The 25,174-nt window shown below is 44.4% G+C and overlaps 1 protein-coding gene across 1 annotated transcript in view; it reads left to right on the top strand.

Annotated features, from left to right (window-relative positions):
- The window catches only part of LOC122541484 (zinc-binding protein A33-like), a 162,704-nt gene that overhangs the window by 63,760 nt on the left and 73,770 nt on the right, over nucleotides 1-25,174 (top strand). The gene's annotated exons all lie outside the window — the stretch shown is intronic.

Below are 25,174 nucleotides of genomic sequence, written 5' to 3'. Positions count from 1 at the left end.
CAAGTTTACGCTCGGTCTCTCCGATGTAGAGAGCAACAGATTTCATAAGCGAGGTTCGAGGATGTGCAAGTAAATCTCTGCCAGATTTGGAATGATCCTTTGGGGCCTTGGATGGAGGTGAGGGGGAAGGTGTGGCACAGGCTTTGCACATCTTGCAATGGCAGGGTAAGGTGCCAGGTGTGGAGTGGGGTTTGATGGGGATGTGGACCTAACAAGGCAGTGACAGAGAGAATAGTCCTTACGGAACGCAGATAGGAGTGAGGAGGGAATGTAAGTGGTGAAAATGGCAGAAGATGATGCACTGGATTTGGAGATTGGTGGGGTGCAATATGAGGATCGGGGGATTCTATCTTCCTTTGGGATGGGAGGGAAGGGTTCAAGGGCCGAAATGCAGAAAATGGAGCAGATGCGATTGAGGGCGTCATTGAGGGGAGGGGAATTTACAGTTCATGAAGTAGGAGGAGGTGTGCTGTCCTAGACTGGAATTATTACTGCTGAGATCAGATACAGCAGAGTTGAAGGAAGTGGGAGTAAGGGATCACATTTTTACTGGGGGAAGGAGGGGGGTAGCTGGGAGGAAGTTTAGCCAAGGTAGCAATGAGAGTCAGTGGGTTTGAAGTAGATGTCAGTTTTGAGTTGGTCGTTGGAGACGGAGAGGTCTAGGAAGGGGAGGTAGGATCAAAGATTGTTCAGGTAAATTTGAGATCAGAGTGGAAGGTGTCAGTCTATTTGATGAATTGTTCGACCTCCTTGTGGGAGCATGAGGCAGCGCCGATACATCATCGATGTAACAGAAGAAAATGTGGCAGATGCTGCAGGTGTTGCTGTGGAAGAGAGACTATTCTGTGTATCCTACTAAGAGGCAGGCATTGCTAAGACTCATGAGGGTACCCACAGCCAACCCTCTGGTCTGTAGGAAGTGGGAGGATTCAAAGGAGATTTTTAGTGACAGATAAATTAACCTTCTGGAAGAGGTGTGCAACTGTATGTTGTAGAACATAGAAAATAGAACATAGAAATGTATAGCACACAACAGGGCCTTTGGCCCACAATGTTGTGCCAAGGATTAATCCTAATCTAAAATAAAATAACCTAACCTATGCACCCCTCAATTCACTGCTGTCCATGTTCATGTCCAGCAGGCGTTTAAATGACCCTAATGACTCTGCTTCCACCACCACCACCACTGGCAACACATTCCATGCGTTCACAACTCTCTGCATAAAGAACCTACCTCTGACATCTCCCCTATACCTTTCTCCAAACATCTTAAAACCATGACCCCTCATGGCAGTCAATCCTCCTGGGGAAAAGTCTCTGGCTATCGACTGTATCCATGCCTCCCATTACCTTGTACACCTTGATCAGGTCACCTCTCTTCCTCCTTCTCTCCAGAGAGAAAAGTCTGACCTCAGTCAACCTCTTTTCATAACGCAAGCCCTCCAGTTCAGGCAGCATACTGGTAAACCTTCTTTGCACCCTCTCCAAAGTCTCTGTAACTTTCCTATAATAGTGCGACCAGAACTGGACACAATGTTCCAAGTGTGGTCTCACCAGGATTTTGTGGAGCTGCAGCAAAACCTTGCAGCTCTTAAACTCAACCCCCCTGCTACTGAAAGCCAAAGCATCATATGTTTTCTTAACAACGCTATCCACTTGGGTGGCAACTTTGAGGGATGTATGGATATGAATGTTGTCCCTCCACACTGCCAAGAATCCTATCTTTAACACTATATTCAGCGTTCAAGTTCGACCTTCCAAAATGAATCACTTTGCATTTATCCCGTTTGATCTCCATCTGCTATTTCTCAGCCCTGAATCTTGTCAATGTTGCGCTGCAACCTGCAACAGCCCTCCATACCATCAACAGCATCTACAACCTTTGTGTCACCGGCAAATCTACTAATGTACCCCTTTGTGTGACTGTACATTGTATATAAAAGCCATGATTACTTGTAATTCAGTGGAGGGCTATTGAGCTGCTCCCTACATTCATATGAATAAACCATTTATATCTTGGACTCGAATTGCTTGGTGTCATTTAACACTGTCCACTTGGCCTTTCGCATGTCGTCCTGAATAGGATCTAAAGGACACAGAGACAGAAGTTGGACAAGTCACTGTTTGTGTACTGTTTTCTTGACATGGAATTTGACTCTGTCTCATCCCAGGCTCTTGGGAATCAAAGGACCAAAGTCCGCACAAGAGTGTCAGGGGTGACAGGTATGGGTTAGGGTGAAACAGTGGTATTGATGTGATTGGTGTAATAATATAATTGGTATCAGTCACAAGTAATGGGTTCAGTCTTGGGAGAGACCAAAGTAAGAAATACACCATGGACAACAAATAATCTGAACAGACCTGTGCAGGTCGCTGAGAAAAGAGAATTCAAGTGGGGATCAGATGGTGACTAATTCCATATCAAGGGACCATCAATTCCACAAGTGCTACGTGAATCAAGGGCAGGACTCCTTAAGATCCCCAACTTCCCTGGGATAGTTCCAAAGATAAAATAAAAGAAAGAACTGCAGATGCTGGAGATCTGAATCAAAAAATTGAAACTGCTGAGGAAGAAAACAATCTCAGCAGGTCAGGCAGCAACTGGAGAGAGAAGCAGAGATAACCTTTTAAGTCCAGTCACCCTTCTTCAGAATTGATAGCAGCCGGGAAATGGTGGTACTTATACTGATAACAAAGGGTGGGGGAGTGAGCGGATAGGTACAGACAGAGCCCAGAAATAGAGAGAGTGTTACAACACAGCAGTGAAACCCTCTGTTAATTAGACCAAACACACAGAAAAGCTCAGCTCGTTTCATAGTCTGTTAACATATGAGTGACAAAGAACTCCAAAATTCCACTATTTAAAGAAAATAACATCAATTTATTTTTTAGCTCTAAAAGTGAACATTAAATATAACTATTCACAACTCTAAGCCCCCCTTTCTCTTAACTGTTTATTATCTGCCTCCAACTCTATAACAATATGCTGTTCCAATAAGACACTTATTAAAATTAGGAGAAGGTGAGGACTACGGATGCTGGAGATCAGACTCAAAAAGAGTGGTGCTGGAAAAGCACAACAGGTCAGGCAGCATCCAAGGAGCAGGAGAGTCGACGTTTTGGGCATTATGCCTGAAACACCATCTCTCCTGCTGCTTGGATGCTGCCTGACCTGCTGTGCTTTTCCAGCACCACATGTTTTAATACTGATGAAAATTACATCAACTCAATTTCAAAATCACACAACTGCTGTTGTCTTCGGTGTCTGTCTTCTTCCAGCTGAATTTCTCCTTGTGTTGACTTCTTTTTACTGCAAATATGTTTCATATGAAAAGGGTACCTTTGATAAAGAGTGTTTCCTAATTTCTTGGGTTTCTCTCTTGATGGCAGTTGCTTTCTCTCCAATATTCAAACTGTCTACACTTTTATATCTCCAATGAATCGTCTTATTGGTTCGATGTTGGCAAACAATAAATTCAAACTCTATTGGGCTTTAGTATCCTGTGGCATAATTTAAACTGATTGGTTTATTTTGAATTGTTGTCAAAACAGCAATAAAAACTCAGGTATCCATTTCATAGCCAAATGTCACATATTTTCAATTTTCCACTCTGAGACTGCTAGTTAGTTATATACACAGGTGCTTGCAATCTCTCAGTTCAGAACAGCATTTACTCTCACATAAAGGTACAGTACACTCCTTCAACTTCCTAACGAGAGAGAGAAAAAAAGTTTAGCAGACAAAAGGATGTTTGACAGCAAGCTAGGGAAGAAGAAAAGCTGATAATGGGACAGTGAGTGGGTGAAAGTGGACTGGCTGACATAGTAGAGCCTGGGCTCTGGAAGTTGGTAAAGGACATGGAAGGAAGGGTTCAGGCTCTAAAAAATTATTGAACTCAATAGGGGCCTGAGGCTGTAATGTCCCCAAGCGGAAGGTGACATGCTGTTTCTTCAGTTTACACTGAGCTTCGCTGAAGCACTGCAGCAGGTATGAGATAGAAATGTTGCACAGGGAATGTGGGTGAAATAGCTCTACTGAGGTGTGTATTCTGTCCCCTAGTCACATGGGAAGACCTTGACATTGACCAGCTCTCTCAGAGCCAGCTCTCAGAGTGAACATGATGTATGACACTCCTGTTATAGAATAGAATTCCGACAGTGTGGAAACAGGCCCTTCGGAACAAAGAGACCTTGGAGTGTAGGTTCATAACTTCTTGAAAGTAGGAGTCACAGGTAGATAGGATAGTGAAGAAGGCGTTTGGTATGCTTTCCTTTATTGGTCAGAGTATTAAGTACAGGAGTTAGGAGGTTATGTTGCGGCTGTATGGGGCGTTGGTTAGGCCACTTTTGGACTATTTCATGCAATTCTGGTCTCCTTCCTATCAGAAGGATGTTGTGAAACTTGAAATGGTTCAGAAAAGATTTACAGGGATGTTGCCAGGGTTGGAGGATTTGAGCTGTAGGGAGAGGTTGAATAGTCTGAGGCTATTTTCTCTGAAGCATCAGAAGCTGAGGGTTGGCCTTTCAGAAGTTTATAAAATCATGAGGGGCATGGATAGGATAAATAGACAAAGTCTTTTCCCTGGGGTGAGGGAGTCCAGAACTAGAAGGCATAGGTTTAGGGTGAGAGGGTACAGGTATAAAAGAGACCTAAGGGCAACCTTTTCAAGCAGAGGGTGGTACATGTTTGGAATGAGTTATGAGAGGAAGTGGGTGGAGGCTAGTACAGTTGCAACATTTAAAAGGCATCTGGATGTGTATATGAATAGGAAGGGTTTGGACGTATATGGGCTTGGTGCTGACAGGTGGGACTAAATTGGGTTGCGATATCTGATCAGCATGAACAAGTTGGACCAAAGGGTCTGTTTCGGTGCTGTACATCTCCATGACTCTTTGACTTTAAGTCCACACGGATCCTCTGAAGAGTAACCCACCTCTTCCCTTCCCCTACCTTATATTTACCCCTGACTATCGCATTTAACCTATCATCCCTAAACACTATGGGCAATTTAGCAAGGCCAGTTCAACTTACCTGCACATCTTTGGACTGTGGGAGGAAACTAGAGCAATGAGCCACTGTGTTGTCTGTCTTTTTATTCTAAGTTACACAAAATACAATACATATCAACATTTACAATACACCGGAGAGTAGGGACGCAAAAACAAAATGCCCCAAATCTCATCGAAATCAACAACAATACACAAAGCCATACAAAGTCTTCACACAGGCCACTGTCCCCTCAAAAAAGTATCAAAATGACCTAAGCACGTAACAGTCTGTTATAGCACTGTCGTGCAAATTAAATCGACTCAACTCAAATGCTAGCAAGAGCAAAGAAAAAGTTTATTTTAACCTCTGCAGAGGACCCAATACATTTGCAAAATGCCTCATGTAAGGGGCCCTGAATAGCTTTCACATATTCTCTTTATACGATCCTTCGCTTAGCTTTATCACACCATTCAAGAACAAGAGCTGGGAACATTCAAGCTCCTTTCCACATATGGAGTTGTTTTTCTCATTCCTTTGCTGTTGATATAATTGCTTACTGCCCTTGTGTTTTCCCTGACTCTGCTGAATCGAGTGCTTGCAAGACTTTGCAAGGCCAGGCTGTCTGCCTGCAAAATTCAGCAAAGTTAGGCTGTCTACCTACAAGATTTAGCAAAGTATTAGATTTAGCAAAGTATTCTTTTTCAGATTTCACAATAAGTGTTAATTTTGTTAATTTTCCATTACATTTCCCCCTTTTTGTCATTTTATGACAACAATGACAAAAACAACAAAAAAAAGTCCAGAGCTAGATAGCTATACATCAAATTGCTTAGGGAGAACCAGGCCTTTCCTCAGACACCATGTACTGTAGCACAGCTTTGTGGTGGTATCGTCACTTCCTCTGGTGTGCCCTGTACACAGCCGATTTTCACACATCACATTTGTCAACATCATGGTAGGTTGGAGTCCACGCAATCGGAATTTCCTGCTGTGGAGTCACTGATCGTTTTACCATTTGGTATCCCACTGCACTCATAAGCAAACGGCATAGATAGGCACACAAGCAGGATCCTATACAAAGCACTATGAGTAAGACCAATCCTACAACTAGTAGAATGTGTCGGATCCAATACTCCCATCCTCCCCAAAGGGAGGTGTGCCATCGGAACCAGGAGTCATCTGCTGGGGGAGGCAGTTGTATCGCTGCCTTCATATGATTTATTACACTCGTGATATTTTGGGACTCATCAAGAATATTGAAACAGCATGAGGTACCTAACATTTTGCAGACACCCCCTCTCTCAGCTGTCTGTATGTCTGGTACTAGTCAATTTTATATCACTGCTTCCCTTACTGCCGTTAATTCAGTGTTATTGAGTGGTAGACCCTCCTCCGTCTCATTTGCTAACAGTAATATGTGAGGCCATTAATCTTGTTTATTGCCAGCATTGTCCCTGCTCCCAAGAGAATAGACCACCCAATGTTCGCTTGTGGTGTAGTCCAGGGATCTGCAAGTGTGTACCCATTCCAATGCCGTGGGATGTCCCTTCGGGTTTGCGTTACTGGCCTTTGGTACAAACACTGTTGTGCAAGTGGACAGTATCATGGGGTAGCAGCACCCCTTCCATCCCAGGGGGAGTTGGTGGTACTCTCTCTCTGCACAGGCCCATATTATACTCGCCATCATGGTCTGATTATTGATAAAGGAACACAAAATGTTGATGATCGTACCATTCACGTAGGTTGCTAAGCCAGAGTCATTGTTCAAGTACAGCGTCATAGTACACTGGGAGATCCCCAAATGGAGTCTCCCCTGATTTGTGCAAATACACATTTCTCCCTGCCTTCCACTATATGGAAGGCTGTGATTGGAAGTGTGTCAGCCTTGGGACAGCAGTTAGCCTTGAGTTCGGGTGGTGGCGTGAGATTTTCCCGAATTGCTCCCCTTATCAGGGTCAGAGTAGTCGCCACCCACGGAAGCAGGCAGCTAGCATTTCTCACCAGGCTCTCTGTGATTGGTTCGGCAGTCCACCGTTGGGCTGTGTGCAAACATATCCAACAAGGGTAATCTAATCTCCGGTGTTGTATTCGGGCCAAAGCACATGCTCTGTTCCGTTCACATCTAGAGATGGCCCTTCGCACCTCCCAACCTACTGGCATCGCATTTACACCATTTATCTCCTGCAGGGCCAATTCCACTACTGAGTTAGACTCGCTCTCGAGACCCAGCCGACTCCCTTCAGGTTTGGGCATGACATTAATGCCCTCTGCCCTGCTTGGGGTTAGGTCCATGATCTGGTTTAGTTGGTTGCCGTGCCTGAGTGCTACTATCTTCTGTAGGACCTTCTGCACTGCATCTCAAGGGGGCGACTGTACCACTATATTCACCTGCCTATAGATGCTGGAGAAGGATCTATCTATTCCACCAGCAGACTCCGTCAGTGCTCTTCTGAGTCCTGGATATTATCACCCGTGCCCTGGCACCTCCTACCTTGATCATAGAATATCTATTTCCCATGTCAGGTGTCCCTGTAGCCAGAGTGCTACTACTAAGTGCCAGTCACTGGGACCACAAGGATCTCTGCATAAATATTTATTATCCCATTTACAGTTGTTCTTGTTACTAAATGGCCATGGGTCACATGTAAAGGTCCCCTTTGCACTCTCAGTTAAGATTACCATCTGTTGTTGTATCCCAGACACCCCTGCCCTTACGAATAGTCCTGCCAGGGTGCTTGCTAATAGTGTGAACTGGGGCAGCTAGATATTTATATGAGGCATCTGGCAACTTTACAATCCCTCTGTATATAAATCCAAATTCCAGTGTCATCCGATGTCTCATCAAGTCCAGCTACACATTTGCGTGTATCCATGTGGCTCTTTCGGTGATCTTAACAGCTGTCTGTGTTGTAAGGACCACTTGAAATGGCCCCAACCACCTTTTCACCTTCCAGCTTTTCCTCCTGAGGTCTTTCACCACTATCCAGTCTCCAGGTTTTGGATCGTGCAGCCTCACTTCTGCTGCTTGGGGTAGTGCTGCCTTCACTTGATTCTGTATTTGAGACAAAAGTGTAGAGAGTTTTATACAGTAGCACAACATCTCATCCTCACAGTGGTCTGTTATCTGTCTTACCTTGGATCTTGGGCCAATTCCTATGCTGGGCAGCCTACCAAACAAAATCCCAAATGGGCTAAGATTGCCCCTTCCTCTCCTTCTGGATCTCATATACATTAGCACAATTGGATGTGGGGTCAAGATTAGAGTGGTGCTGGAAAAGCACAGCAGGTCAGGCAGCATCCGAGGAGCAGGAAAATCGACATTTCGGGCAAAAGCCCTTCATCAGGAATGGCAGGAATTCCTGATGAAGGACTTTTGCCCGAAACGTCGATTTTCCTGCTCCTCGGATGCAGCCTGACCTGCTGTGCTTTTCCAGCACCACTCAAATCTAGACTCTGGTTTCCAGCATCTGCAGTTCTTGTTTTTACACAATTGGAAGTGCCTTTGTCCCTGACACCCCTAATTCCTCACAACATTTTGTCAATTTATTTTTTAGGATAACATTCCCTCTTTTCACTGCCCCACCGCTTACTGGGTGGTAGGCACAGTGTTGTCTCATGTTTATTCCCAAATAATCACTGATCTGCTGGAGGGCATTATTGACAAATGGTGTCCCATTGTCGCTACTAAGCCTTTCAGGCATGCCCCATCTCGGAATTATTTCAGGTAGCAGAGCCTTGGCTACTGCACAGGCATCCTGTTTAGATGTGGGGAACGCTTCAACCCATTTGGAAAACATATCAACTATTACCAGACAATACCTTTTCCCTTTGCCGGGTGTTAGTTCAATAAAATCCATCTGTAAATGTTCAAAACGTCTTTGGGGTTGGGGGTGTGCTACCTGACTCATCTGTATTCCCCTTCCCACATTATTAGTGCCACAGATCACACATCGTTCACTATATTTCTGGGAGTAATGAGTGAATCCCTTAGTGTAGCAGTGTGCCGAAATACTGTCGTACATTCCCCCCTTTTGACACATGGTTTTACCTTGTGTCAGTTTGGCATAGAGTGGGAATAACGATCGCGGTAGACAGCGTTTACCATTGGGGCCACACCACACCCCTTCCCTCATCCTGCACTCTGCCCTTGTCCACTCATGCTTCTCCTCTGGCGTGGCCTGTGACTGTAACTCCCATATGTCTGCTGTTGGGGTACAAATTTTTGTCATACACATGTCAAATTGATCACTTTGTGGCTGCTGGGCTGCCGTCCTTGCCGCTGCGTCCGCCTTTGCATTGCCTTGAGAAACGGAATCGTTATTTTACACACAGCGATTGATTTAGGCAATAGGACCACTTCCAGGAGGTCAGACATCAGGCCACGGTGTGTGGTGGGCTTTCCGGTGGAGGTCAAGAAGCCCCTGTGTTTCCACAGGGTTCCAAAATCATGTACAACCCCAAATGCGTATCTGCTATTGGTGTAAATATTCAGTGTCCTTCCCTTAGCCAATTTACATGCCTCAGTTAAGGCAATCAGCTCCGCTGCTTGTGCTGACAGATGAGAAGGGAGTGATCCCGTTTTGAGTACCTCGTGGGTAGTTACTACATAATACCAACATACTTCTGGCCTGCCTCCTTGCTCCTGAATGCTGACCCAACCACAAAAAACTCCATATCTGGATTCTGAAGTGGTAAATCCTACAAGTCCGGTCTGGGGCTGCAAATTCCAGGATACTGCATGTGGGACCAGTAGAGTTAATTCACCATGGATGCTACAACAGCCTTTTCAGCTGCAGCAACAGCTCACAGGCATTTAGGCAATCCTGCCGCTGCAGGGTCTAGTTTTGCCGAAGCATAAGCTACCAGCCTCAATTTTCTCCCATGATCTTGCAACAGCACAGATGTCATGCAGCCGCAATTCTCATCCACCATTTGTACAAAAGGCTTGTTTGGATTCGGAATCCCCAGTGTTGGTGTAGTTGTGCTGCTATTAAGCAATCATCTACATACTTCAGAAGCACTGACCCCGAGGTTAAAACAAGAGTCTCCAGACTCCTGCATAGATCTTCATTATATATGGTGGGGAACTCACAGTAACCTTGACAAAGTTAAGGTATACGATTCCCCTTTGAATAAAAAAGTGAACCAGAATTGACTATCTGGGTGTACCGGTACACTAAAGAAGGCGTTTGCTAAATCCACATCAGAGAACCATTTACTGTCTGGTGGAATTTGAACCAATATAGTATAGGGATTGGGAACATTTGGGACGCGTGGGACAACAGTGTTATCGACTGCCTGCAAGTCTTGAATAAACTTCCTGTTCACCGGGAATGTTTGCCTTTTTGACTGGAAAAATGGGGGTTCTCACCGGCGAGTTTTCACAGGGGATTATCACGTCAGCCTTGAGGAGGGATTCAAAAACTGGAGTAATTCCTTCTATAGCCTTGGGTTTTAATGGGTATTGTGTTCTGCAAGGATGATACTTAGACTTCAGGATTATTCTTGTGGGTTCACAGCCTCGTATGAGCCCCACATCATGTTTGCCTTTTGCCCACAACTCAGTAGGGGCCGTTTTTAATCTTTAATCCGAGACCTCTATCTTAGGAAAACACCAGTCTATTCTCCTAGGCTCTTCAGGGCTAGCAGGGGTTACCTGGACTGTCCTATCTGCCTGAGTTAGCCAATTTAGTTTCTTCTTATATGTCCGCATATCTGCATTGAACCAGATACCCACATCGTCCCTGAAGATCCAATCTTTTGTTTTTTGTGTCTTTAGTACCCCTGGTCCCAAATCCTGCCACCTGACACTGGACGCCTTCACCAGTGACACGTGAGTAAAAGAGCCTTGCACATCAAAAAGATAGGATCTACTTCCCGTCACAGAGACTTTAGATAAGTTCACACTGACTGCACATCTGTGATTATTCCAATAAAATTCGCACAATAACAACTGATCTGGTTTAACCAATCTCCTGAACCAATCCTTCTCATATGATTCATCAGGGCCATCGTGGTGTTTATGTGCTGAGCAGTGCAGCATGACTCCAGCAACAAAATTGGTGTTAATAGGATTAACATGGTTACTCGCTTCCAGGGCGAGTGAATCGCTCACTGAACTTATCGCTCTCTGGCTTAATCGCCACTCATAGACATACATCAGGGGTTGTGGGTCGTATTTTACAGCCTGCACGGATAAATCTTCTTTTTGTATTACCTGCAAGCCAATCGGTATACTGAGCAAATCCAACCCCAGTCTCACTATGAGATCCCGAGCCATCAGATTTAAAGGACAGAATTCCGATAACAAAAATCAGAATTGGAATATTTCCCCATTGCTGGTTTCGCACAATAGGGGCGCAGTAAATTTCTCTCGTATCACAACTCCTGATGCACCCATTGAGTGCAGGAACCTTCCACTCATCTTTATTTGTGTCGACTCTCTAAACTGGTTTGATTAAGGACTGAATATGTTGCCCCTGTATCTACCAAAAAGATAACTGGTTTACCTTCCACGTATAACATAGAGGTAGGCATTGACTTATACACATCATTGTTATACTGAACATATAGTCCACACTTCTCAATCTCAGCACTCAATTTGGGGGTGGGACATGTTTCAGTGCCGTTAAGGTTAGTAGCAGAGGTTAGCATAAGCAAGTCTTCATTGCCAAGCATAAAGGAAAGAGGCTTACCTATACCTTGTGGGCTGCCCACCTCAACCTCAGCTTTTCCCCACCAATGATCCTGCTGTCCAGCCTCCAGGGCTGATTGAAGCTGTCTGTGTGGGCACTGTCTCGCCCAGTGGTCCATTGCTCCGCAAACAAAGCACCTGCCAGATCTACCTCTGCCAGCCCCTCTTCCTCTTCCTTTTTCTGCTGCACCTCCCTCCAACGGCTGGGCGACCATCTGCATCAGAGTAAGCTGAGCTCTATGTGCTTGCTGTTCCATCTTCAGTTTCCGCTTATCCTTCTCTTGGGCCAGTGATTTTTCAGCACGTATCGCGTGTTGTTCTATCAAATTCAGCTTTCCCGTGTCCCAGGTAACACATGTGTCTTTTACCATTCTTGCTGTTTCGTCCTTCGTTCCATTGATGAACCTGTTCCTCAGTTATGCCTCATACGGTGGAATCTCTGCCGTCGTTATGTCCTTGGGTGGTATTAGTTCAGGCATTATGGACTTCAGTGAGGTGCGTAAGGTACTGGGACAATGTCTCACCTTCTTGTTGTTTACACATTGCAATTTTGGTCATGTCCATTCACACTGGGAATGCCTCCCTACAGGTGGTACGGTTCCATTCTGCTCCACTTGCTGGTTGGCTACTCTGGCATGGATGCTTGCGGCTGGCCATATATACTTGATTTTGGTGACATTGGCACCCACTTTTTGTCTCAGGAGACGTCTCATCTCATGTGACGTGGGATGGAACTCTCTACAGAACTTTGTTACTTCTTTGGCGAACGTATTACCTCCAACCTCGTGAGGGACAGGCAACTGCCAATAGGCACTTTCCAAATCTTTCATGGTCCATGGCCAGTGGACCAACACTGGGTACTCTTCTGGACCTGCAACTTGAACCATTGGTGCTTGCAGAACCACCTGGTTAGGTGATTGTACGCCAGTATCCTCACTGTCTGACTCATCGTCCGTCATGGGGCGATCGCGAACAGGCCCTGGATGCCTTTCTGTCTTGGAGTGGCTGTCCTCCTTTTGGGCTTCTTGCTTCAATTGGTTGCGGGTACGATATGTTATCGGTGATTCAGCAGACCCTGGGATGGTGGCCGCTGACGTGGGGTCTTCACCAGGCGGATCTCGTTGGGGAGCTTTAGGTCTCGGAGGGCAGTCATCAAGATCAGGATCTGAAACAGACTTATGACACTGTACAGCTTCATTGGGTTGTTTTCCGTGCACCTCTGCTTGTGCTCTGGTGTTTTTGATCTATCTTAAACTTGAGATTTCCTTTCTCTAATATCAGGATAATAATTTCAAGAAGAAATATATTTCTTTTCTTACACATAACATTGTCTTTTGGTCTCGACAGCCTTTTATGGCAGAGGTTCAATACCCTTTGAGCAAATAAAATATTCTCCCACTCTGTTTGAAATGGTGTGCCCTGTACCCTGAGACCATGACCCCTTGTTCTCAACACCCAGCAAGGGGATGCATCATTGTCCCCATCCTAACTGTTCAGCACTGCCACAATTTTATGTTTCAATGAGATCCCCTCTCATTCTTCTTAACCCCAGTGAATGCAGGTCCAGGTTAACCAATCTATCTTTGTATGACATTCCAGGAACCAGTCCAGTGAGACTTTGCTGCTGTACAGGGGGTTCAAGTACATCTTTTCTTTGATAAAGAAACCAAAATTGCACACAGTACTCCTGGTGTCATTTCACCTGCACAGATGTTATTTTACAAAGTGGATAACATGTCCCATCTTTACACTTATATCCAGACTTTCACTGGGAGAATCTTTCCCGTCGCTTTTACAAGATTTGGTGAAAATCTGCTGACAATCACAGGTTGCAAGGGATCCTTTCATTTTAAGAGGTATCCATTTGGATAGCATTATTTTATTGGGTTCAGTCATAGATAGTAAAGCTGGCTGCTGTTTTGGGATTTTTGGTTGCAAACAGCTGAATTGACTGCATATAGAGTCTAACATCAAATCCTGTTTACTGTGGTTTCAAGGATATCTGATGATCAAATGTTGAAAAATTATATATGGACGGAAGACAAATACTTCCTCAAAACCTGTGAAATCAGCAGTATCTTCTGACCTTATGGAGTCGCCGGGTAAAGGGGTTGAAAGTGGAGCCTCTCCACATGGCTCCCAACAGTAAAGTGCGTTGACTGCTGGGGAAGCTTTGTCCAAGTTTCTGTGCTGTGAACTCGACTCTGCAAGTCTTTGTTTGGGGGGAAGGGAGTGGCTTGGACTGTGGCACCATGTGGTTCACTGCAAGGGCTTTCTCCTTTTCTAAGTGCAATTTCAGCGAGCGGATGTGAAAAAATAAACAAGAAACACTGAATTTAAGGTTGTCCTCACACTTGGGTTGGAAAAAGAAGTTTCTATGTAAATTGTGCCATGCTGAGAGTGTCAGATATTTAAATAGTTTGATTTGTTAAAATACTGGTTCCGAAAATTCTTAAGTAACTGTTCTGCCTTGTTTGAATCAGGATCTCAGTTCAATGTGTTTTGTGGATTATGTAATGGAGCAGCTTTTGTTTTTACAATGAAATTGTTCAACATTATGTCCTTTTTAAAACTGGTCAAACTTGTAACTGTAAAACAAATTGATTGAGTGCCTTCAGCCTCTGAGTTGTTTGAAATTCTACAGTGCCTGTTTAAAAAAAACGATTGGGTCAGAGGTCATGCTTTAGCCAGATGACAGTCTTGTACTAAAGTATCTTTGCTGCTGTGTTTTTAATGCAGAGTGTTCACAAACAGAAGAGTGCATTTTGAGTTAGATGCTTTGTTCAGATTTAAGAGAATATTAGAACTTGAGGCTGAGTTGTTTCACATCTGTTAATTATTGTTAAGATGTCATTGGTTCCCTTCATATTACAAATTCAAAAAATGTTGATCTCTGCCAAAGTCGCCACTGTAATTCCAACTGTTTTATTTGGGAAGTTTCATTTGGAGAACGTATTTTCAAATATTCTGCATTTGTTTCCCACAAATATTTGAGATTTAAATCTGAACTGATACTGTCTCTTCAATTGTTAAAGCACAGGAAGCATTATGTGGTTTTCTTACTGTCCCAGACTTTTGAAATACTTTTCCTGACAGCTTTCACATTAGCCTAGTCTCAATTTGTCCAAGGAAAATAATTTTTGAATAACCTGAATGGGGTTTGATTTTTGGGCCATTGATTGTTGTTTATAATTGAATGAATTGTTGAGGTTGTACAATTTAAAAGTTGATGGATAGTATAAAACTTGACAATGTCATAAGTAGTGAACAGAGTAACAGACTTCAAGAATTCAAAGAACGTGGAAATATGCAGACACAATTTAGTGTGGTTAAGTGTGTGACTGTCTTCATACTGAAAACCACCTTGGCAAGGAAAGAATGAGAGAGGAAATACAGAGATACTTTCAGCAGCTAACATCATTTCTCAGGTTTCTCCATTCACAGGTAAAGCATGTCTTCGACCACCACCAGTCCCTCCACAGCCTGCTCCAACAGATTCAATCAGCTCCCCAGTCATGAAGATGAAAAGTGAACATGTTGCAGTTGTATAAGACTCTGGTGCAGCCGCATCTGGAGTATTGTGTGCAGTTTTGGTCGCCATACTATAGGAAGGATGTGGAGGCACTGGAACGGGTGCAGAGGAGGTTTACCAGGATGTTGCCTGGTATGGTAGGAAGATCGTATGAGGAAAGGCTGAGGCACTTGGGGTTGTTTTCATTGGAGAAAAGAAGGTTTAGGGGTGACTTGATAGAGGTGTACAAGATGATTAGGGGTTTAGATAGGGTTGACCATGAGAATCTTTTTCCCCAGTCAGTTCTATGTTTTATGAAGAAGCTGACAAGAGTGAAGAGGAGGTCGGTACGCATTTTGTCAGTGGCCTTCCTATGGACACTAAACCACGTGAGCTTTACCTTGCCCTTTGATCATTTAAGGGATATGAAGGTTCACTGATTAAGCTAACAACACAATAGCCAGTTGGCTTTGTTCCATTTAACAGCAGAGCTGGAGCAGAAGCAGCACAGAATGCTATGTTCACTGAGCCTGCTGCTGCAGCTGCAGCTGCTGCACGCTCGAATGCTGCTGGTATCCTCCGTCTGAAGCATCTCCAGAAGGATGGAAGTCACGTCAGTTTTGTTAAGTATTTTACTGCCCTTAGCCAAGAATTCAGATTTCTCCGTGGAGAGGATCCTAAAAATTTTATTTACTGCTCGGACTAGTAATTTTTGTGTCATCCAAGTGGTTATCATGGAATGATAAAAGGGAGGAATGTAATGTTAAAAAGATTAAATTGTACTATCTCTCTGGACATTCATGTCATATTAAAGGGTTAAACTGCACTGTCTTTGGATGGGGATGACAACGATGAAAGAATGTGGATGACTATCCATTGTAATTTGTACTTTATTCAGACAGTCATTTGCTATTACTCCCCTGCTATTGTCAAATTAAATTATCAATTCAATCTCTTCCATTCAGGAATGCTTTCTGGTCAGAGGTATGTCGCACCTGCTTGTAATGTAGTGTGCTTAATAAATTTGGTTGTTTGTTTACAGAAGTTGGTGTGTTGTAGTTGTAGCAAGTGTGTAAGAACCTCAGGGAAAAGAATCTAACAATAGATTTAAGGTAAAACGGGGTAAATTGAAAGGAAATCTGACAGGCAAAGTTTTTACACAGAGGGTGATAAGTGCCTGGAATGCACTGCCAGGGAAGGTGGTGGAGGTGGATACAATTACAATATTGAAGAGGCATTAACAAATGTATGAATTGACTGGGAATAGATGGTTTTGGATCGAGTAGAGCTCACCCACCTTGCACTCCAGATTAATTGCCCATCCCGAATTCTCCTTGAAAAGGTGGGGGTGAGCCGCCTTCTTGAACTGCTGCAGTCCATGTGCTATGGGTAGACCCACAATGTCCCTTAGGGAGGGAATTCCAGGATTTTGACCCAACGATACTAAAGGAGGGGCTGATATATTTCCAAGTCAGGATGGCAAGTGGCTTGGAGGGGAACGTGCAGGGGAGATGGTTTTTCCAATGTATCTGCTGCCCTTGTCCTTCCCGTTGGAAGTGGTCGTGTGTTTGGAAAGTGCTGTCTCAGTAGCGTTGGTGAATTTCTGCGGTCCATCTTGTAGTTAGAACACACTGCTGCTACTGAGCATTGGTGGTTGAAGGAGTGAATGTGGTGCCATTCAAGTGGGCTGCTTTGTCCTGAAATGTGTCAAAAGCTTCTTGAGTGATTTTGGAACTGCAACCATCCAGGCAAGTGGGGACTATTCTGTCACCCTGCTGACGTTTGCCCTGTGGATAATGGACAGGCTTTGGAGAGACATGAAGTGAGTTCCTTACCACAGTATTTCTTCCTGCACTCACCTTGATGTACCTCAGGATACTGGTGGTTATGATCGTAGGCTTGGAAAGACAGATATCCCAAGAGATCACTGCATTCACTCTGGATCATACTGTACACGCACACAACAGCTTTATGGTGGATGAACCCTCAGGCTTATCACTACTGTCACTTCTATTTATTCTGATTACTGAAAGTTACCAAGCACCATGATACTGTATGGATTATCGCGTTGAGAGTTTTCCTCTTTTGTACATATAATTATATGGTGGGCTTGACCAATGTGGACAATAGCTTTCACATGAACACATAGGCTCCCCAATAACAAACGTAACCAACTGTTACAATTAGGTTTGAACTTCATTCACATAAACCTTTTTCCATTCAAAAGGGGAGAGAGGTAAAACCTTCCTGGCTGCTAAAAACTGATAGATTGTGAGCTTGGCCAAACAGCAAGGGATGCTGGGTACATTGACCAAGAAAAATCACAAAACCCACACACTAGAAACAGTGCAAACACAGCAGTCAAGTACTAATGACATTAACAAAAGACAACAGTTATCCTGGAAAGACATACCCCCAACAAGTTACCCACCAAACATAGGGGCCCTATCAGAAAGGCACTGGGTCCTGCTACACAAAGAAACAAACAGAAACAAGTGATTCCTTCTGTTTCAAACTATTAAGTGGCTCTCCCTGATTGGACAGAAAAAAAAGAGGACTCCAGAAAACCATGTAAAAGGTATAAAAACAGGGTTCACCAGGAGACTGCTTTCTTTGAATCTTGTGAGGCCTTCCAAGGGGACCAGCATGGCAAGGGACAGAGACCGGCTGGCCCATCCAGAGGGAGAGGGAGAGGACGAAAGCAGCTTTACAGATCCAGAGACAGCCAAAGAGAGAACAACTGTGAAAATAAATATACAGGAGACTCAGGGAGTGTAATAACTTTAAGGGGCCATATAGAATTAGAGGTAGTATGTTCAGTATTAACGGTTATTGTCACTTTGTTCGGAATGAAGTTGGGACTGTTTTGCATTGGTACCAGCTTGTGTTTTCATGGATCTGACCACTGCAGTATTGTGGGACACCTGGGCAAATTCATTCATAATATTCTGGTCGGAGTGGTCCAACTTGTTTAAAGAGGAACCAGACAACAATTGAATTCAAAATCCACCGGGTTTCAAACCTTTGTCCCCAGAGCATTAGCTCATTTTCTGGAGAAATAGTCTCATGATAATATCACTAGACCATCACCTCCTGTTCAATACATACTACTTCCCTTCCTCACTACCTTCAATCAAATGGCCATACCAAATGCACTATTTACACGGTAAAATTCATGATTGTGATGTGTAAAGTGACTTGTCAAGGTTTTTGGGCAATTATTCTAAATGGATAACGATGCTAAATCTACCTGTTTGATTTGGTTGGATTTAATTATTGTCATGTGCCAAAGTACAGGGAAAAGCTTTGTTTATGAGCAGTACAGGCAAACCATAGTGCGCAAGAACATACAGAGCATAGGGTAAAAATAAAACATAGGCAGAGGCATACAAGTTACATTGCACAGGGCATGTGCTAGGCAAGATCAACGTTATCACAAATAGCATTAATTTGAAGTTGGAGAATCCATTCATCAGTCTAATAACAGCTGGGAAAAAGCTGCTCCTGAACCTGTTGGTGCGTATGTTCAGGCTTCTGTATCTTCTGCCTGATGAAGAGGTTGTAGGAGACCATTACCGGGTTCCGATGGCTCTTCGATGATGTTGGCAGCCTTTCTGCAGCAGCGAGCCGAGTAAATGGAGTCCATGGATGGAAGGTTGACTTCTGTGATGGTCTGGGCTGTGCACATCACCTTCTGTAGTTACTTATGATCCTGTGTAGAGCAGTTGCTGTACCAGGCCTTTGTGCACCTGGACAGTATGCTTTCAATTTAGTGGGTGGCACGGTGGCACAGTGCTTAGCAATGCTGCCTCACAGCGCCAGAGACCTGGGTTCAATTCCCGCCTCAGGCGACTCTCTGTGTGGAGTTTGCACATTCTCTGTGTCTGCGAAGGTTTCCAAAAATCCAAAAAATGTGCAGGTTCGATGAATTGGCCATGCTAAAGTGCCCGTAGTGTTAGATGAAGGGGTAAATGTAGGGGAATGGGTCTGGGTGAGTTGCGCTTCGGCGGGTTGGTGTGGATTTGTTGGGCTGAAGGGCCTGTTTCCACACTGTAAGTAATCTAATCTAATCGAATTGGGCGTCTGTCAAAGTTGGTGAGGGGCCTTATGCTGAATTTCCTGAGCTGCCTGAGGAAGAAGAGACATTATTGTGCCTTCTTGACCATCTCATCCATGTGGGAAATCCAGGACAGGTTGTTGGTTATTATCACTCTTGGAACCTAATGTTGTCCACCCTCTGAACCTCAGCTGCATTAATGTAGATGGGGGAGTGTTCTAGTCCTTTCAGCCTGAAGTCAATGATACTGCTTTACTTTTGCCAACGTTGAGAGAGAGGTTGTTCCCATTTCACCACATCACCAAGTTCTCTATCTCCTTTTTGCATTGACTCATTGTTGTTAGATATCTGTCCTACCGCAGTGGTATTGGCAGCAAACTTGGAGATGGTATTTGTTTGAAATTTTGCAGCACAGTTATGGGTGTACAGGGAGTACAGTAGGGGGCTAGGGATGGATCCTTGGGGGACTGTAGTGTTGACTGTTATTGTAGAGCTGGTGCAGTTGTCTATCTTCACTGATTGCAGTCTGTGGGTCAGAAAGCTGATGATCCAGTTGTAGAGAGCAGAATCGAGACCAAGGTCCCAGAGTTTTGAGATCATTCTGGAGGGGATAATGGTTTTGAAGGCATAGATGTAGTCAATGAGCAGGAGTCTGATGTAGGTGTCCTTGTGTCCAGATGTTCCAGGGATAAATGCGAGGTGAGGGAAATGTCGTCCACTATGGACCTGTTAAATCTGGAAGCAAATTGTAGGCGATTGAGGCAGGCCAAGAGACTGGAGTTGATGTGGGCCATGACCAGCCTCTCGAAGCACTTCATGATTATTGAGGTCAGAGTCATTGGATGGTAATCATTAAAGCACATAGCATGTGCTTTCACAGATTCTGGGATGTTAGTGGTCATCTTGAAGCGGGTGGAGACTTCAGCTTGTTGGAGGGAGAGGTTGAGGATGTCGGTGAATACCTTCTCCAGTTGGTCTGCACAGGATCTGAGTGCTCGACTGGGGACTCTGTCTGGGCCTGTCACCTTCTTTGGGTTGGCTCCCAGGAAGACCGATCTGACATCTTCAGCAGTGACCGAGGGAACACGTGTGTCCGGGGCTGGTGGAGCAGGCGTCACTGCACCACTAGCATTCTGCTCAAACCAAGCAGAGAAAGCACTGAGTGCTCAGGGAGGGATGTGACTTTGACTGCTGTCTTGCTCTGCTTCACTTTGTATCCCATGATGTTGTGTAGGCTTTGCCACAGGTAGCGGAAGTCTGTTTGTCAGGTTTGGGCCTCTACTTGGTCTGGCACTGCCTCTTGACATCTCTGGTGGCTTTACGCAGGTCATACCTGGATCTCTTGTATAGGTCTGTGTCGTCTGACTTGAATGTTGCATGTTTGGTTGTCAGTAGGGAGTGGTTTTCCTGGTTCATTCAAGGTTTCCAGTTCAGGAACACTTGGTTTGACTTCTTTGGAACACAGTCCTCCACACATTTGCTCACAAGTCTGTAACAGGGCATGCTCATTCAGATTTTCCGCTGAGTATTTGAATATGGTCCAGTCTGCTGATTCCAAGCAATCCTCGGGATGGTCTTCTACAGCCTCGGACCAGCATCTTATTTTTGTGAGGGATCCTCCCATTTCAGCTTCTCCTTGTAAGCCGTGAGGACAAGCACAGCACTGTGATCCGATTTTCTGAAGTTTGGGCAGGGATAGGCATCTTTAATGGTGGTGTAGCAGTGGTCCAGGATGTTTGGTCTTCTAGTGGGACAGATGTATTGGTGGTGGTTGGGCAGCACCCTGTTGAGGTTGCCCTGGTTGAAGTCACTGGCCACAATGAGTAAGGCCTCAGGGAATTTTGTCTCTGGAGTGTTTGTGGTGGTTTAAATCACATCTAAGGCATTCTTCGCATCCACATGGGGTGGCATGTAAACTGCTGTCAGGATGGCGGAGATAAACTCTCACAGTAGTAGGAGTGACAGCAAGGTACTGTAAGGTATTCTTGGTCTGGGAAGCAATGGCCTGCTAGGGTTGCTATGTCTGAGCACCAGGAGATGTTGATCAGGAAGCAAACCCCACCACCCTTCACCTCAGCCGAGGACAGGGTGTGGTCCATGGAGATGTATGGATTGGAGGGCGAAGTTGAGAATGGCAGGGGTGACCCAAGTTTCTGTGAAACAGTGAACACAACAGCCTCTCAGTTTCCTCTGGATGGTAAGTCTAGATCTGAGTTGTCCATTTTCCATTTTGTTTTTGATAGCCTGAACATTTGGTAGGAGTATGCTGGGGGGCACAGGGGTTTATCTTGAAACCACTTTACACCTCAAGGTAATGGTTTTTCCTAACCAGAAGTTCCCATGTTTGGGGGACAGATCTGCACAGTTCTCCCCTCCCACCCTCTCACTATCTAACCACATGTTGGAAAGAAGTGAGAGAATGGTCCAAGGAGCACAACCAATGAGCATGCAGACAATCATCCCAACCCCAACCAAGGATGGTGTGTGTATGGATTGAGCTGCCAGAGGATGTGGTGGAGGCTGGTACAATTGCAACATTTAAGAGGCATTTGGATGGGTATATGAATAGGAAGGGGTTGGAGGGATATGGGCCAGATGCTGGCAGGTGGGACTAGAATCGGTTGGGATATCTGGTCGGCATGGACAGGTTGGACCGAAGGGTCTGTTTCCATGCTGTTCATCTCTATGACTCTATGACTTTAAATCCCCCCTCAAAAATAACTGTCGGTGTCATCCTTGAAACTTTCAACTCATCCACCATCCCCACCCCAGATCTCTCCTGCTCTCTCTGAAAAACAGCTTCTTGATCTCTCTCCCAAATGGTTTAGTGCTAATTGAAGTTTACCACCACCACACTCCCCCATGCTGGACCCCTTCCCACTCCACCAATGAAGTCATTCTCTCTGTATTCATCTGAGTGAATTCTTTGAACAGTTAAACCACATCGATTAGATCAGCCCTCCAATATTAAGCCATGTTTATGCACTTTATCCTCATAATTTAACTCTGCTTCCTTGGACCATGCTGATGACTTTGCCCCACAACCCTTCCTTGCTGATGAACTGTGCCCAGAACTGAACCTCATATTCCAGATTGGCTCTAACGGAAGCATGGCATCCTCATCTGGTGCCAATGTGGGTGAAGGGCCACCGAATGTCACCACAACAGACTCACCACAGCATTAACTCACCCAGAGTCTGAGTGAACTCGGTTGATAGGCAGCTGCAGTGTGCTCAGTCACTGACCACTTCCTGCAAAACCAGCATTCGTCACTTTCAGAGAGCTCAGGATCCTGCTGTGAGGATATACACAGCACACCAGAATCAGATCCATGATTACAGTATTAAAATTATTGAGTAGTTTGTAAACTTCCTTGTTGATTATATGAAGCATGTTTGATGAGACAGTCCATGTTAGTTACATTCAGTAAAAGCATGGATAGTCCTTTCTGTTGAAGTTGACTCCTCTGGAAGTATTGTCAACACAATCGGGTGGAGACATTCAGCGGTGCTGAATCTGATTGTCTCGGCCTTGAGTATGCTGAATGCGAAGCCTCTACAGCCTTCTGTGGTAAAGACTTCACAAATAAACACACAGAAAAAAGGAACGAGGGTCCTGAAAGCCTTCTCTACCATTCAATGTGATGCTGGCTAGTCAGATTTTGACCTTAATGCTACATTTCTGTATAACCCTGATATCAAGAACCCATCTACCTCTGACCTAAAAATATTTAAAGATTCTGCAGCCTCTGGCTTCTGAGAGAAGGAAATCCAAAATTTCAATCTTCTGAGAGGAAAAAAAAACAATGTTTTCTTGTCTCTGTTTTAAATGATAAACCCCTTATTTTTAAACTATCACCCCTCATTCTTGATTCCCCAACAAGAAGAAACATCCTTTCAGCATCCACCTGGTCACATCCCGACTGGATCTTAGAGGAACTGAAGCATAACATCCCCAATTTTTTATTCATTTCCTCTCACAGTGAATGATAATATTCCATTCGATTTCCTAATTGCTTGTTGTACTTTGTTACACAGGCTTCAACTAAATATCTCTGAGCATTTGAGTTTGGAAGGATTGTGGAAAAATGGTTTTATTTGAATCATGTAGCAACAGTTAGATTTTGTTAAATGTATCTCTGTGGAATACATTCGTTTTATAATAAATCAATAATTTTCTATTTGTTAAAATAACCTGGTTGATTGAACTTTTTATGTTAAATCTAACATGAACAGAGCATTTGAGCAACATATTGGGAATTGGTTTCACAATTACATTGATTTTGTGACCTATGGAACAGAGTGATAAAGGATGGTCGGTGGCACTCCCCAACTTGAGTCACAGTAATCAACAGACTCATGCACAAGGCTACACAATTCCCTTTGCATCCCAGAGCTCTGCAATCTCTTATCATTTAGATCATATGCTTGTTTTTCCAATAGAGGAACAGTGGTATCATGGAAAAGTCACTGGACTTGTAATCAAGAACCCCCAGCCAATGTTTTGGGACATAGCTTTGAATCCTGCCATGACAGCTCGTGGATTTTCATATATTTTTTTAAAAAACATCTGGTCTTAGATAAAGCCCGTCTTCTGGTGACCATGAAAGCATTGTGGATTGCTGTTAAAGCCCATCTGATTAATTCGGAGATCTGCTGTCTTTACATGGTTTGGCTTACATGTAACACCAGATCACAGCAATGTGGTTGATTCTTAACCACTGTCTGGGCAATTGGGGAGAGAATGAAAATACAGGACTCACTCGTTATGCCACATCCCATGAAAATATTTTAACAATGGAAATTCCATTCACTAGATCTTTAGCCACTCACTTTGTATTTTTTACGCCCACACTCCTGCCTAACTGCGGTAGTGCTTATTTTTCCCCCAGCACCCATGTTGCGTGTGTACAGGTGTGAGACACAGTGAGAGACACAAGGTGCACAAATCTTCATTCAAATTTCCACCACCAGGAAGAAAGGAAACACCCGAGTGGCCAGTGACAAGCAGTGTCCTTCACATCAAATGGCAATGCTGTGTGATCAAACAGTGAAGGGAAGAGCAGGAATCAAATCAAAATAGAGTTGGAGGTGGAAATAATACATTCCACTCCTGCGGCGCCCACCTCTCTCTAAACAACTCCAGGGTGTCGGTGGACACCGCGTGCTCCTTTTCCACAGACACCGGGCAGAGTAACCGCGGAAGAGGGCAGGTAGTCGGCTCTAACGACCCCTCCATGGCCCGCTGTTTGGACCTGTTTATGGTCAGTTTGGCCAGAGCCACTCACTTTAACCTGTCTGCATTAGTTTGCAGCCTCCTGTGTCCTCTTCACAACTTACTTTCTGATCTAATTTTGTGTAATTAGTAACCACATCTCTTGTCCTTTCATCTAATTAATTATATTAATTGCAAACAGTTGACATCCAAACCCTGATCCCTGTTGCCCACCACTTCTTATACATTGCCAGCAGAAAAAAGGCCTATTTATGCCTACACCCTGCTTTCTGATCATGAGTTAATCTTTGATCAATGCGTATATAAACCCTCTACACCAGGTAATTACCTGCAATAACTTTGACGAGGCCCCTTACCAAATATCTTCTAAAGCTAAATATGTTTGATCCATCATCCCTCTTTAATTAAAGCACATGTCGCCTCTTCAACGATCTCCAACAACTTGAATAATTAGGATTTATCTTTAAGAAAACACTGTGTATATTGGGTGTGGGCGTTTGCACTCCCTTTTTGATTTCCTGAAAAACCTTCTCCTCTGTTTTTGGCTGCACTTCAGTCCCACGCTCCTGATCTTTGGGCACCCGGTACGGAGGAAGGAGGGCAGGTCTGAAGACCTCCTCGTGGGCCTGCTCCTGGGCCTGGCCAAACTGGCCATCAACAGGTCCAGGCAGCGGGCCGGGGAGGGGG

The sequence above is a fragment of the Chiloscyllium plagiosum genome, chromosome 37 (genome assembly GCF_004010195.1).
Source record: "Chiloscyllium plagiosum isolate BGI_BamShark_2017 chromosome 37, ASM401019v2, whole genome shotgun sequence".
In the NCBI taxonomy this organism is placed as follows: domain Eukaryota; kingdom Metazoa; phylum Chordata; class Chondrichthyes; order Orectolobiformes; family Hemiscylliidae; genus Chiloscyllium; species Chiloscyllium plagiosum.
Note: the sequence above shows the minus strand (reverse complement) of the source record. Positions and strands in the feature narration are given on the sequence as shown.